Consider the following 15,585-nt stretch of genomic DNA (forward strand, 5'->3'; position numbering starts at 1 on the left):
TTTGCAGGACAATTTCTAAGATAACATGAGTTTGTAATGGCAACAGTAAACTTTAAAAATATTTAGCACTAAGTCACTAATTTATTTTGAGGGGCTTTTTTTTCAAAAATTAAAAAATTTTTCTTATAATCTCTGATAGTGCTGTAATGTCTGGTTCCCATCTATCTCAATTCCTGAAAAATTACTCACCACCACATTGGAAAAACTCCCTGAAAATTTCACTAAATATAATATCTACACATACTATACTGACATAAAGTTTGAAAGTAGATCTTGTGACACATATAACTGCCAAATACAAATACAAATTGCTATCCAGCAAATTTCCTGTTTGTGGTCAATGTACATCTTATACTTAATGATTTACTTATTAAAAGTATTCAGGCTTTAATATTTGACTCATAAATAAGGTAATATTTACTTCCTTGCAAAACATGGTTCTGGTTTTTCTGCCAATATTTAACTTCGAATAGCCAAGGCAGTTGTACAATTAATACATTCATATCATGGTTTCTATATAGTTACCAGCACAAAACAGTAAGAATTAAATCACTTTTGGAGTTTCTGTCATGGCTCAGTGGTTACTGAACCCGACTAGGAGCCATGAGGTTGTGGATTCAATCTGGGTTAAGGATCCAGCGTTGCCTTGAGCTGTGAAGTAGGTCGCATATGCAGCTCAGCTCGGATCTCACATTGCTGTGGCTCTGGCGTAGGCCCGCGCATACAGCTTGGATTCGATCCCTAACCTGGGAACCTCCGTATGCTGCTGGTGAGGCCCTAAAAGACAAAAAAAAAAAAAAAAAAAAAAAAAAAAAAAAAAAAAGACAAAAAGACAAGAAAAAAAAAAGAATTCAATCACTTTTGAAATTCTTTAAAATTTAAGAAATGAATCAATGATCTGATAGAAATTTGAAGGGGATGGAGTTTTATGACCTCTGGATTCTACCAGTATGCAAATGATGTTAATGGTGTTGACTGTAGAGAGATGGAACAACAGCAAAAGTTAATTTGCACTCCCTTTACTAGACCAAGACAGCAATACTTTCTAAAGTTGTTTTCTTGGCTGATGACTCAACACCCAGTCTCTTTGGCAACAGGAAGTATTTAATTTAAATAGACAGACAGTAAACTCATTCTAACTGATAAGGGAAAGCAAGATGTCCACAGACAAGGAGTTTTTAAGGAGCTAATCAAGCCTGATGATATTCAAGAGCCTTTAACTTCAGCATTACATTTATTGCTTTATAGGAAAGAATCTTTTACTCTGTGTCGTGAGCCATTACTTAAGCTGTTTCTGGAGAATGGATCCATTCTTTGAGTCAGTAAGAATCAAATGTTCCAGTCATTGGGAACTGTCGAAATGGACTAGCAGACTAACATTTAATGAAGTTTGCCTTTCAAGATGTTTAAGACGATGCCTTTCCTTTCCCCAGTTCCTACCTCTGCCTGCAATCAGAAATTTCAGAACCTGAGAGTTGAAAGGACCTTGGTGACCCTCTAGTCCAGTGCTTTCTCTGCTTCCCAGCCCAAGCCTGATTCATAGTGGCTGCTCCACAAATGTTGTTGCAGGAAAGAATGAATCAAGAGAGCACGGAGGCAATCTTTTAGTAAAGACTATATTTGTAAATAATCAAAATGATGTATTTGAGAGACAAAGACTGAGCAGTCCCTAGAATTAATAAGCTTTCTATTTTTCAGGATTTTGGTCCGAAGGGAACAGAGACACATGGGTTGGAGATACTTTTTCCAGGTGCTAGAGGCCTGCCCAAGGAACAACTGGATTTATTTTGTCCAGGAAGTGTTATCTTCTTTCTAAAACCTGATGGCACAGAATTCAGTTAAGTTCTGACTTGAGAAGCATACAGATGTCTTATTCAAAGAACAGAATCTGTCCATGTATGACTATCTGTGTGGATCCATTTTCTATGAAGTTCCTAATTTTACTTGCTCTTCTAATTCTATTCCATTAAGCTAAAAAAAAAAAAGCTCATTTCTGATGACTTTCACACTCCATTAGAATGTTCCCATTGGATCACAATTACTTTTTAGAAAGTATCTGATGTCAATTTTTATCTCTCTCTCTCTATCTATTATCTTTTTTAGGGCTGCACCCGTGGCATATGGAGGTTCCCAGGCTAGGGATCTAATCAGAGCTATAGCTGCTGGCCTATGCCATAGCCACAGCAATGCGAGATCCGAACCACACCTGCAACCTACACCACAGCTCACGGCACGCCAGATCCTTAACCCACTGAGCGAGGCCAGGGATCGAACCCACAACCTCATGGCTCCTAGTTGGATTGTTTCTGCTGTGTCACTATGGGAACTCTCAATTTTTATTTAACCTAAAAAGAAAAGTTTAACCTGTAAATTAAAATTGCCAGTTGAGGGAACATGGAGCATTTCCCACCTTAAGTTTCCTAGAGCCCTTTAACCACCCCACACAGATCAGACCTTCCTGAACTAAGTCCATGGCTTCGGAGCTGCAATCAGATGAAGAATGAGGAGTAAAAGAAAGAGAAGAAGAAAGCCTGTCTTCACTATTTTCCCATGACTTCTCTTCTAGTTCTTTAATGGTCCCCAGGATCATGTCTCCCCATTCTGTCACAGAAATATTTCACTATGCACATCAGCAAATAAATATATCAGAGCTTTTTTGCAGCATCCATTTCCCAAACCCCAGGCCAATTGACTTGGAAAAAAATGGCTCCCCAATGGCCCATTATTCTCAGGTATACCAGCCTGAATCTGGTCTTGATTTATCTCTGAAATTTTATAACATGAGCAGCATGTAGGATAAATCTACAGGGAATCTGGTTTCCATTTTTAATAAAGAGTCAAGCATTATTAACAAATCATCAGTCCTTCATTACTTAAAATGGGTGCTCTTGACTGGCTTGAAAATGATCTCAGCAGAGCATTCTCAATGCAACTTTCTACAAATTTAAAATAGAAAGGTTTGGCGTTCCCTTGTGGTGCAGCGAGTTAATGAACCAGTGTTGTCACTGCTGTGGCTCTGGTCACTGATGTGGCACAGGTTCGATCCCTGGCCTGGGAACTCCTGTATGCCATGGGTGTGGCAAAAAAATAAAGCATGTAATAAAATAAGTTTGAAGATTAAAATTTTTTAAAGGTGTAAATTTTTCTTTGATCCCATGAGCGACCACTTTTCTGGGGGTTAGAGTACTTAGCACAGTCTCCACAATCTTCCCTCTGGGAGAGAGTCCTCTTTCATGCTACAGTATCAGCTCAGCTGAAACCTTTAAGTTGCTGTAGACCAGACTACTAGAACTCTAGACTTTCTATGCTCATGTTTCAATAAATATTGACAAAAACTTTTAACAAATAAAGTTAACAAGACACCATCTCAAATAGAATATAGTTGACACAATCCCAAAATGTAGCAAGTTCAAATACATATTTAAATGAAATACTTTCAGGAGAATGTTATCCTAAGGAGGACTCCAATGCCAAATTATTTATCTTTAGTTTACTCCACAGAGTGTTTTCTTTTCACGAATTCAAAATTTAGCCAACTCCATTTTCACCTACACAAAAAATACAAACAGAAAACATTTAAATCCATAGAACGGATAAAACATTTCATCAATAATTGGTCTGTTTTCTTTGCAATTAATTACAAGGCTCAGGGTTTGTTAGAATTTTTCTGAGAACAAAGTACCTTTTGGGGAGGGGACAAATATGCTACTACGTATCACTGTAATATAGTTGCATTTTATTAAAAAAATAAAAACAAGAATATGATTAAAAGTTTTTATATAAGGACTAGATCAGAAACTAAATTGTATATAGTATGTAAATCGAATTCAGGATGTACATGTGTCTTCAGGATTTCTTTCTTTCTTTTTTTTTTTGGTCTTTTGTCTTTTTAGGGCCACACCCATGGCATATGGAGGTTCCCAAGCTAGGGGTCGAAATGGAGCTATAGCTGCCGGCCTACACCACAGCCACAGCCACTTGGAATCCAAGCCTCATCTGCAACCTACACCAGAGCTCACGGAAATGCCTGATCCTTAACCCACTGACCAAGGCCAGGGAGCGAAACTCGCATCCTCCTGGATACTAGTTAGGTTCAATAACCACTGAGCCACAACAGGAATTCCTAGGATTTCTATCACACTAATGCTACTGAAACCAGAGTGATTATAAAGATACAGATGATAATAGATGAAATTCTTATTTTAAATTTTGTAAATTCTTAAACTGCCTTCTTTAAAAATACAAATTGGGACTGCTATCATATTGCACTCATGTCCTTCAGCTGCAGGAAACAGAAGCCAAACAACTTTCTTTATGCTTGCCTCTATTTGGTTAGAATTTCTAACCAGAAATATATTTAATTATCAGTTGAATATGTTGGATAATTGTCATCAGAAAAAGCAACTCAGCATCAACTGGTCTAAAACCAGAATGTTCTAGCTTCTGAATATGAGCTGACATACAAATTAATCATGTTGAAAATGGAAAGTGATAGATAAACCTTTTCAAAAGTACAACTCAGCAACCTCTCTGAGAATGTATTTGCCAGTTAACCCATTTTGGTGAGTCCCTCGGGTCATGTTTCTAAAAAATCAAATTTCCCACAGGAGCTACACTAACACTCTAGCTTAGCACAGTCAATTAGCCACACTGGCCCACATTCCAAAGGATGCTTTGTTATTAGATATTTTTCTCCTTGTAGGGCATGGGATGGAAAGGAGGCAGATGTGCAGAACTGGTCAGACCTTTTATATTTGGGTTCAGATTCAAGGCAGAGCCTAGTACTTTCCCAGGAGTGCCTCTCATACATACAGGGTTTGAGGCACCTGGGTCCTTTTTTTATATCAAAACATAAGATACTGTCAGTTTCTGTATTACTAAAACACTTATTATGAGCTTACTGAGTTCTGGTCAAAGAGTCTTCAGAGACAAACCCCTATTTAACAGAAACAGTAATTATTAGTTTAACAGTAAACTATTCGTCCTCCTAGATTTATATCAGGATAGATTCAGGGATATCATCAAAAGCAATATACCTGGGTAAAATTATGATTCTAAAGTTAAAAAAAAAAAAAAGCAATATACCTGGGACAGGGTCTCTCTAGTCCCTACAGAAATGGTTTCAATGAATCATGAAATGTCACTACAGTTTGGTTTGTACATAAGGTGGATATAAGAAAAGTCCATTTGAGCAATGTGTCTTTGTGTCGACTTTATATGGGTTCTTTTGATAAATTATGGTTGAGTTCAATAACAGGAAAAAGTTTAGTAATAGGAAGAGCTTCTATGCTTGTTTTCACTAATTGTTAATTTAGGAAAAGTGCATAATTCAATGTTTGTCTTTTTTTCACTAATTTACAAGAAGCACAGAGTAAACTCAGTACTCATTGTAATTAAGTAACATGTCATTCCGCTCTACGTTTTACTTTTTTTGGTTTTTGTCTTGTTTAGTTTCATTTTTAATAATAGCAGAGTCACAATCTACGTGTGTGTGTGTGTGTGTGTGTGTATGTGCTGTATCACCAATACTTTAGTGTAAAAAATTGCCAGTTCTTTTGTATCTCAAAACAGCACTATGCCAGGTACTAGTCTCACTTAGTTTGATGTATTGCCTTCATCGGGGTAGGATTTATGGACAGGAATTACACTTTGATTAACATGGTTGCTGATTCTAATTAGTATCTCCAAACCTCTCTTGAATTGAGGTTTTTTTTTTTTTTTTTTTTTTTTTTTTTGTCTTTTTGCCATTTCTTGGGCCACTTCCTTGGCATATGGAGGTTCCCAGGCTACGGGTCGAATTGGAGCTGTTGCCACCGGCCTACACAAGAGCCACAGCAACGCCAGATCCTTAACCCACTGAGCAAGGCCAGGGATCGAACCCACAACCTCATGGTTCCTAGTCGGATTCATTAACCACTGAGCCATGACGGGAACTCCTGAATTGAGTATTTTTGAGTCCAAAAAATAATGTTTATCTGCACTTGTAAAATTATTAATTTATGCAGAAATTATTATTTTTAATTAGTATTTTGAGCTAAAAAGCAAATGGGTACCTGGTCCATAAGTAGTCATTCTATCAATAATTCAAAGAGCTATTTTACGTCTGAGTTTTTCTTTCTTTCTTTTCTTCCTTCCTTCCTTCTCTCTCTTTTTCCCCTCTCCTTCCTTCCTTTTCCTTCCTTCCTTCCTTCCTCCCTCCCTCCCTTCCTTCCTGTCTCTCTCTTTCCTTCCTTCCTTCCTTGGGCCACACCTGTCCCATATGGAGGTTCCCAGGCTAGGGGTCAAATCAGAGCTGCAGCTGCTGACCTACACCACAGCCACAGTAACACGGGTTCCAAGCTGCATCTTCGACCTATGCCGCAGCTGGGGCATTGCTAGATCCTTAACCCACTAAGCAAGGCCAGGGATGGAACCTGCATCCTAAGGAAGACTATGTTGGGTTCTTAACCTGCTGAGTCACAGTGGGAACTCCTATTACTGAGTTTTAGTTCTCCCAACTTAAATGTCATTTTCACATGGTCTCATCTCTTTAAGTTAATTTAGAGAGAAATGATAAATTATTTCTTTAATACTTAGAGGCACTAAATACTTATAGGTACTAAATACAGGCACCAAAGCAAAACATCTGATTAACATGAAGCTCAAAGAAAGAAAATGATGAGTTATTCATTAAATAGTCAGGGTTTAAAGAGATTTAAACATTAAATTTAAAAGTCGCCAGCAAATTATTTACATAATAACTAATACATTAGAATTTATTCTCATGTGTTATGCTTGGTTCTAGCTTTCTGTTTGTTTTTTGTTTTGTTTTGGCTGCACCTATGGCACATGGAAGTTCCCGGGCAAGGGATCAAATCCTAGCCACTCCGGTTGTATTCTTAATTAACCCACTGGACCACAGTGGGAACTCAAAGTTATAAGCTTTTAATTGCATTAATTCACTTAACTCTAAATTGAACATTATCGGTTATGAACTACCTAGTGATTCTAGCTCAGAAACTTCATTCTTAACCCCTACAATGAAAATAAAAAACAAAAAATCTGAGGGCCCTGCATTATAATCTTATTTCATTTTCTTCGGACCTCAATTTCTCCTTAACTCTATTTGATATTCTTTAGAATAAAAATATCTCAGCCTCTGATAATAGGTCGGTATTTAAGGAGAAAAATTATTTCCTTTAGGCCTCTAGACATGATACATTAATATCTAAATGTATCAAAATTAGAAAGGAATTCTATAACAAATTCTAGAATGTTACAATATCATGCTCATGCCAAGCTTAGCCAGTTTTAGTTTAAAGCAAAAATGGAGGAAAGGGGTTAGGTTGGTTGATCCCTTAAGTTACGGGAAAAAATTCTGTGTTTCTTAGATGACAAATGATGAGAATATAATTTCCAGAAGAGTTAAAGAAAATATCCATGAGACTAAGCCTTGTCTTTGTATATGTATCACTGATTCATTCTCTAATTCAATCAAGTCATCTTAAATGAGGGCATTAAAAAAACACAGATCTGGTGGTTTGGCAGTTAAGGATCCTGCTTTGTCACTTCTGTGGCACAGGTTCAATCCCTGGCCTGGGAGCTTCTGTATGCCATGGGTGCAGCCAAAATAAAATAAAATAAGAACATGAACCTTCTCTCTCTCTCTCTTTTTTTTTTAATGGCCACACTTGTGGTGTATGAAAGTTCCTGGGCCAGGCATTGAATCCAAGCTGCAGCTACAACCTACGCCACAGCTGTGGCAAGGCCAGATCCTTAACCGCTGCATCTGGCCAGGGATCAAACCTGTGCCTCTGCGGCGACCCAAGCCACTGCAGTCAGATTCTTAACCCATTGTGCCACAACGGGAACTCTAGATCTTCTCCTTTTAACATAGAATTTATCAAGACTGGCAAGCAGGGGAAAGAGAATGTAATTAACCAGCAACCCATTTTTTTTTTTTTTAATGAAAGGTGAAAAACTCCCTAATAGGACAACATGAAATGGATGTGCTTCTAGGTGCCAAGGGTGCGAATGAAGCAAGAGAGGGGAGCGTGGCGGGATCTCAAGGGGATGGAAACAAGGAGATTAAAACCGAAAAGGTTCCAGGGACCATTCCAATATGTGCTGTGTCTTCCTCCTCGCAAGGCGCAACCAAGGAAACAGTTTTGGACAACATATTAGACTCGGATAAAAACAGGGTATGGAGTTTTCAATTAATATAAACTAGACAAAGCTTAAATGCAATGAGTAATAATAACTCAATATCCAGCATTCACCTAGTAGAACTCGTTGGAACACTTACTGTAAACCAAACATTGTACTGGAAACCAAGTACAAAAATCTAGTAATGTCATTAGAGACTTACAATGACTTCTAATTTTCTCCCTCTTTTTTTCCCCGGTTTTAATTAAAAATAAGCCAAATTTGACTTGCTGGGCTCTAGAAGAATATGGGGAGTGAGGAGGGAACCATCAAACAACAAAAGCTGGCTTATAGGAGTCTTGCAGGTACCACGCTGTCACTCTGCTTTCCATCCTTAGAAAACAATTCCTGCAAACTGCATTCACATGGTATCAACCTCAAGTTTGTCGAAGATACACAACCTGGCTTCATCACTTTCTCCTCTGAACAATCACAAAATGGGGTTCTTTTCAGAATTGATTGTGTTGTGTCTCCTATTTATTTTCCCAACAAGCCTTCTCATAAACAAAAGTCAAATCTACTCACCTTTGTAACCTCTTCACCAAACACAATACCTAACATAAGAGGAAGGATACTCAGTAATGTTCCTACAAAGGATGCACTAATGGACCATGTATCAGTAAAAAGGCGTTTGCCTCATTCATCCATTCACTGTACCTTTTGTCAGTAAACATAGTCAGGACATGGGCAAGTCAGGTACAACTACGTCCACCTCTAGCCCTTGGAAGCACAGTCAGGAAAAGTGCACTCTCTGAGGCTGAAGCTGGGTAACATTAACATATATGAGTGCAAATTATACCCTGAGAGAAGCATTTATCTCAAGTGGCTTTTCTTGGGAACCCTCCTGTTGATGGGAATGTAAATTGGTGTAACCACTATGGAGAACAGTATGGAGGTTCCTTAAAAAACTAAATATAGAACTACCATATGATCTAGCAATCCCACTCCGGGGCATATATCTGAACAAAACCATAATTCAAAAGGATACATGCACCCTAATGTTCATTGCAGCACTATTTACAATAGCCAATACATGGAAGCAAACTAGCAGTCCATCAACAGACAAATGGATAAAGAAAATGTGGTAAATATTTACACAATGGAATCTTAGCCATAAAAAGAAAGAAATATTGCCATTTGTAGCAATGTGGATGGACCAAAAGATTAGCATACTAAGTGAAGTATGTCAGACAGAGAAAGACAAACATTACATAATATCACACATGTGGAGTCTAAAAAAAATGATACAAGTGAACTTATTTGCAAAACAGAAAAAGACCACAGGCATAGAAATTATGGTTACCAAAGGGGAAATGGTGGGAGGAGGGAAAAACTGGAAGGTGGGGATTGGCATATATACACCACTGTATATAAAGTAGATAAATAACAAGGACCTACTGTATAACACAGAGAAATCTACTAAGTACTCTGGGGTGGCCTATATGGGAAAAGAGTATGAAAAAGAATAGACATATGTATATGGATAACTGATTCACTTGGCCATACACCTGAAGTTAACATAACATTGTAAGTCAACTATATTCCAATAATTTTTTTTAAGTTAAAAAAAATAAATAGATAAAATGGCTTTTCTCAGTCTGGAATCCTTGGATGTATTCCTAAGGCTCTCAGAAGTGTCTGAGAATTTTTTTTAATTTGGTATTTTTATTTAAGTGCCAATCTTAAAAAAGTACAATCTGGATCATCTGGATGATCACATTTAATTAAATATCATGTAGTAATTTCTTATTCTTGCATTCTTGATTGATGCATTCTTGACTGATTTCAAGGGATCTTTTAAAGGAACATGAATTTTCATGCAGTATTTCTCAAACTGAAGCATACAGATGTAGTCTCAGAGATCCCCTAAAAGTCTCCTTCTCCGAGTATAAGAAATACTGCCTCAAGAGATGGTTTATAAACATACCCTGATGAAACTTGGGTCTTTCCATTTAGAAAGCAGAATAGAGGCTTGTGGAGACATGACTAGAACCCTCCTAAGTATTAGAAACTTTACTCTGTCTCACAGAATTACAAATTGTCTGAAAGAAATAATGGCAATTTTTTTAATTTTTAATTTTATTTTAACACTGTACAGCAAGGTCAGGTTATCCTTAGATGTATACATTGCAGTTACAGTTTTTTCCCCCACCCTTTCTTCTGTTGCGACATTATAATGGCAATTTTGATGAAGTTGGAAGGAATAAACTTGTTAGTACTTATCCAGAATTTTGTCACCCAGCTATTCTAGTTTGAGTGAAATCATCAAGTGTGGTCATCCCAACTTTTTGTTAATTAACTTCTATCCAACTGCAAATGTCAGAGCCATAATTTCATCTCCTGAATGAGTGTGTACAACACAATGGGTTTTCTCACAGGTCATGTGAGCCCAAAGTGGTCTCCCTTCGAGGTAGAGAAGTATGTTTTGAAGACTACATACACATGTAGCACAGTGATGAACATGCAATAAAGCATGCTTATAAAAGTAGGGATGCAATAAAGTAACTATTATTTATATCATAGGTGTCATTATTTCCCATTGAATGAATGGATAATTGGAGACTCAGAATAATTTAGGTGACTGGCTCAATGTCCATGTTTATTTAATTATACATCTATTGAATATTAATTGGAAACCGATTATATGCTAACCTAGGTCTTATTCCTTCAGCAAAATGTCCTTTTCACTAAACCAACTGAGCTTAAATTCTAAAATCATTCTTTGTGAGCTGGTTCATATAGGTTAGTGCTCACCTCCCTTTTCCCTAAATTTAATTTTTACCATATTTATATTGGTATACTTCATGGACCTTCCTTTTTAAACCTCTTAATTTTCCTGTGCTGTTAATGTTTCAAACTCCTGGTGTGGGGGACTTGCATTCCTTTCTGTGTGTTGCTAAACTGTTAGCTGTGGATGCAAAAGAATCTAGAGCCTTTGATAGAAACATAAAAATCTCGATAAAAAGAATTCTTAAAAAGGGCTGCAGGAGTTCCCCACGGTGGCACAGTGGGTTAAGAATCTAACTGCAGAGGCACAGGTCACTGTGGAGGTGCAAGTTTGATCCCTGGCCCAGAGCAATGGGTAAAGGATCTGGCATTGCTGCAGCTGTGGCATTTTCCTATGCCATGGTGTGGTGATAAAAAAAAATTTTTTTTTAATAAAAGGGCTGTAGAGATCATCTTTAGTTTCATGTCAAAATGAGGAATTTCAAGGAATTTCAAGGGAATAGCAAATCTCTTGATAAACTTCTAGTGGTTGCTTTGGATGAGAAAATATATTCTCAACTCCCTCGTAACTTGCATCTTTCTCTCCCTACTCCCTCCTCTGCCTCCCATGGGCACTTAAGGGAAATATCACACCACAGATTCTCTAATAAACTTCCTTCCCAAGGGCAGTAGCATCCTTTCTCACCCCATCAATGATTTTGCCTACCCACTCAGGTGCTGGGTCTAATTTCAGACTAACCCCACTGCCCCCTCCACCCTGCACAAAGACTCTTCTTCTCCTTCTTGCCAGCAGTTTTTTGTGGGGGGCAGGGTCGTGAGGGGAGTGGAGGGGTGGAGAGCCAGGGATTATCTGCTCCAAGGTGATGTGCTTTATGAGCTTTTGCTCATCTGCATTTTGGACTCTTTCATCCTGCCCTGGAGACCTTTCATTTCTGAGGGCAAAGGCTGGAAGAAAACTGAGTATTGGACTAAAATCAATTGCCTGCATCAAGTTACACGCATGTGTGTTGTTGGCTCATAACAGACAGGTAGCCTCTGATTACGTCCATCTTAACAGACAACTGCTTCTTAATACGGAACTGCTGAACTTTTTCTATGCACCTATTTCCTTCATTTCTAAGTATCTGAAGGAGTGATCATCTGAAAACAAGGTTTTCTTTTTTTCCCCTTGCTCCTCATTCCAGAAAAAAGAAGGCCTTGAATAAACTAGAGATCCTAGGATTTGTGGTTACTCCTTTACAATCATCAACAACACACACACACACACACACATACACACACACACACGGAGAAAGAGAAATTTACAAGGGTTGGGAGGGAGAGGAAAGGTAGGGGAAGAGAGGAAATAGACTGCTTAGAAAAAGTAATCAGCAAAGAGAATGTTAGACTATGAGTGAACAAAACCTTAGCTACTGCAGGGGGCTGTAGGGTTTTAATGGCACAAAGCAAACAACCAAGCAGAAAAGTGACTAAGCTTGAATGGCATCTGTAGCTCATCTCGCACACCCATGTTTGGCTGGGGTGCATATCTGAAGAGCTGTACTGAAAGCATGTTTGATCAAGATCTCTCTCCATTCACTCTCTATAGCAGCAATCAAGGTGAGGCTCCATAACTCTATGGGCTCTTGAATAGACTCCTCACCACCTTAGATCTTTCTCCAGACCACCATCATGGTCTCACCATCACTATCTTGTTGGGACCCTGTGGGCTAAACTTATCATACCCTGTTTCTCTGGTTGCTCCAGTTACCAGGTCAATCCTCATCCCTCCAAATGCAACCCCTATATGCCTTGCTATCCCCTATTCTGTCTCTGATCTTTTCCCATCTCCTGAAACTCTTAGACAAGGTCCTCCTGAACACATGAATGTGGTTATCAGCACATTAAATCTTTTCTCTTAGCCTTTCTGTTCTAAATGAAACCCAGAGCCATTGCTTCCCCGAAGTCTACTTAAGTGATAATATTTACCCCCATACCCCATTAAACAGTGAACTTGATGGAAAGGTGCTCGTGCACTAGCTTTTCATTGCTCTTCAAAACTGTCTTTCCTGCTCCTTTTATACAAACCTCCAGATGCCGTCAGCCTGTATCTTTTAGAACCCATCCTGATCGCTTGAAGATTTTAGCTTCTAGTTCATTGCCAGTTTTTCCAACATACATGAAGGTGGTTTTGCTAGAACTCTAGAATTTGCTAGTTCCTGACTTCTTTGCCAATGATTTTTTTCTTCTTTCTTCTTTCTACCTCATCAACCCACTTACCATTTTCTAATAATAAAACTTTCCTCGAGGAACTCAATTTCAAGTCAAGTATTGACTACCATGTTCTCTCCTGCCAATCTACTGACCCAAATCCAACAATCCTGCAGCCCCTGACATGCGGACTTTTTGTCTTTACACTGTGTCCATTTCTTTCCTCACTCAGCCTACATTCCACGCATAATCTTTACAATCCTTTTATTCATTCTCTTACGTGCATGCTCAGCTGGCTTCCCTTTCTCTAGCTGTGCTATGAATGCTTAGCTGAACCACATTCCTGGTTATAAACCTCTCCATCTAATCCCAGGGCTGAACGTGGCTACAGAAAAACACACCTTCATGTTTGCTGGGTATGATCCTTAAGTGGTCCCTTTACACTGCCTGGCAATCATACTCTGCTACCCTTCATCACTCTCTCATGTTCCTTGATGATTATTTTATATCTCTCTCTCCTCAATTTCCAACACCTTCTCTCCCATCTTTGCTTTCTGGTGATGACCTTCATTCATATTTTACTTAAAAATAGACACAATTAAAGGAGAATTTCCATTCCACATCCAGCTCCCAGCATCACACCCACACTACTTCTGGCTCTTTTGTCCCTAAACCCTTCCTCTTCCTGAAATATTCGTGTTCTTAGCAAAGGCCAGCTCCCTACTTGTGCATCAAGCCCCATCCCCTCTCACCTCCCCCAGGACACCAACCAGCAATTCTCTCCTCTCTCCTGTGCATCACTGATTTTCTCCTCCTCTGCTGATTATTTTCCATCAATGAAACAGAAATGCTATAACATTTCCTATTTCAAAAGAACCTCTCTTGATTCTACTTCATCTTCCAGCTACCTCCCCATTCTCTCCTTCTCTGTATAGAAAGAGTCCTTGCAGTAGTATCTGGTCTGCCCATTATTGCATGACTGATTGAATCAACTCCAGGCAGCCTTTCACCCCACCAGGCAACTGACAATGCTTTTCTCAAGTTATCAGCTACCACCCCTTTACTAAAGCTTATTTCATCAACAGTGTTTTATAGAGCTGACCATTTCCTCCAGCTCAAAACAACTGTTTCACTTGGTTTCCACAACACCTCACTCTAGGTTTTCTTCAACCTCTATGGGCACCCTTCCCCAGGCTCCTTCCTTGTTCCTCCTCATCTTCCTGACCTCTAAGATCTGGAGTGTCCCAAGGCTCAGTCGTGAGATCTCTTTATTTTTCATAAATTTTCCACTCACTCTTGTGGTGACCTCATACAGGTTCATGGTTGTACATAACATCTGTAACAATGAATGCTCCAAAATACATACCTCTGGCCAAAACCTCTCCTCTGGACCCCAAACTCATATACCCAACTACATGCTCAACATCCTGGATATCAAATAGGCAAATCAAACTTAACATGTTCACAACTGACCTTCTAATTATTCCCTCAAACCTGCTTGAAACAGTCTTCCCATCTCAGTTAATGAAACTAACCCTCATTATTCTCCTTGTCATCCCAGTCAGGGATGACTCTGACTCCTTTCTTTTCCACTCATCCTACTTGGCTCCTTCACAATCGTGCACTATTAATCATGCACCTTAATCACTCTCCTAGATAACTATTTCACCTCTTTCTCCTCGCAGCTAATGAACCTTCAATCCTTATTACTCTCTTTGCAACCCCAGCTTTCATCCCTGACTCTTCTCTTTTGCTCTTGGTCTACATTAAATCTGTCAACAAAATCTATTAGCTCTGTCTTCAAAACATATCCAGACTCCAACCACTTCTCTCCATCTCTCCTGCCTGCTGCCCTGGTACCGAGTACCTAGTACCTCATCTCTCACCTAAAGTATTACAAGAGTGTAATATCCCTTTGTAAAGTGTAAAGTGGAATACTCCTTCTTTGTAAAGTACTCCAAAAGTATTCCCTCCTGCCCTGCTGCCTTTCAGACTAAAGGTGATTATTCAAACTTAAGGCAGCTGATATCACCTCTCTGCTAAAACTCTCTAATTACATCTCTTCTCTCAGAATTAAAACCAAAGTTCTTAAAATAGCCTACAAGCTCTCTAGCACTGCCTTGGGCTCTCCCCTGACCTCCTCCTCCTCCTCTCCCTTATTCTACTGCAGCTACACTGGCCTCACTGGGGGTTTCCTTGCTCAGCTCCTTCAGGTCTTCTTCTGACCATCCTGTATCACGTGACACACTGCTCCCCTTCCCCTCTCTTTCCTCATCCCCTACTGTATTTTTCTCCCTGTCATTTAGTGCCATCTCTCTTTCCATATATTTTACTTTTTCCTTGGTGACTGTCTCTCTCCTCTCAGGTTGTGGATTGTAAGCTACGTGAGGGCAGGATTTTGCCTCTCTGTTCACTGTACCCAGGACACTGCCTGCCACTTAGTAAACATACAATACATGCTTGAGTAAGCAGATGAACAAAGGA

General features: G+C 39.0%; 1 protein-coding gene across 1 annotated transcript in view; it reads right to left on the reverse strand.

The window, feature by feature from the left end:
* The window catches only part of ANK2 (ankyrin 2), a 355,178-nt gene that overhangs the window by 189,454 nt on the left and 150,139 nt on the right, over positions 1–15,585 (reverse strand).

This window comes from Sus scrofa, chromosome 8 (genome assembly GCF_000003025.6).
Source record: "Sus scrofa isolate TJ Tabasco breed Duroc chromosome 8, Sscrofa11.1, whole genome shotgun sequence".
Classification (NCBI taxonomy): domain Eukaryota; kingdom Metazoa; phylum Chordata; class Mammalia; order Artiodactyla; family Suidae; genus Sus; species Sus scrofa.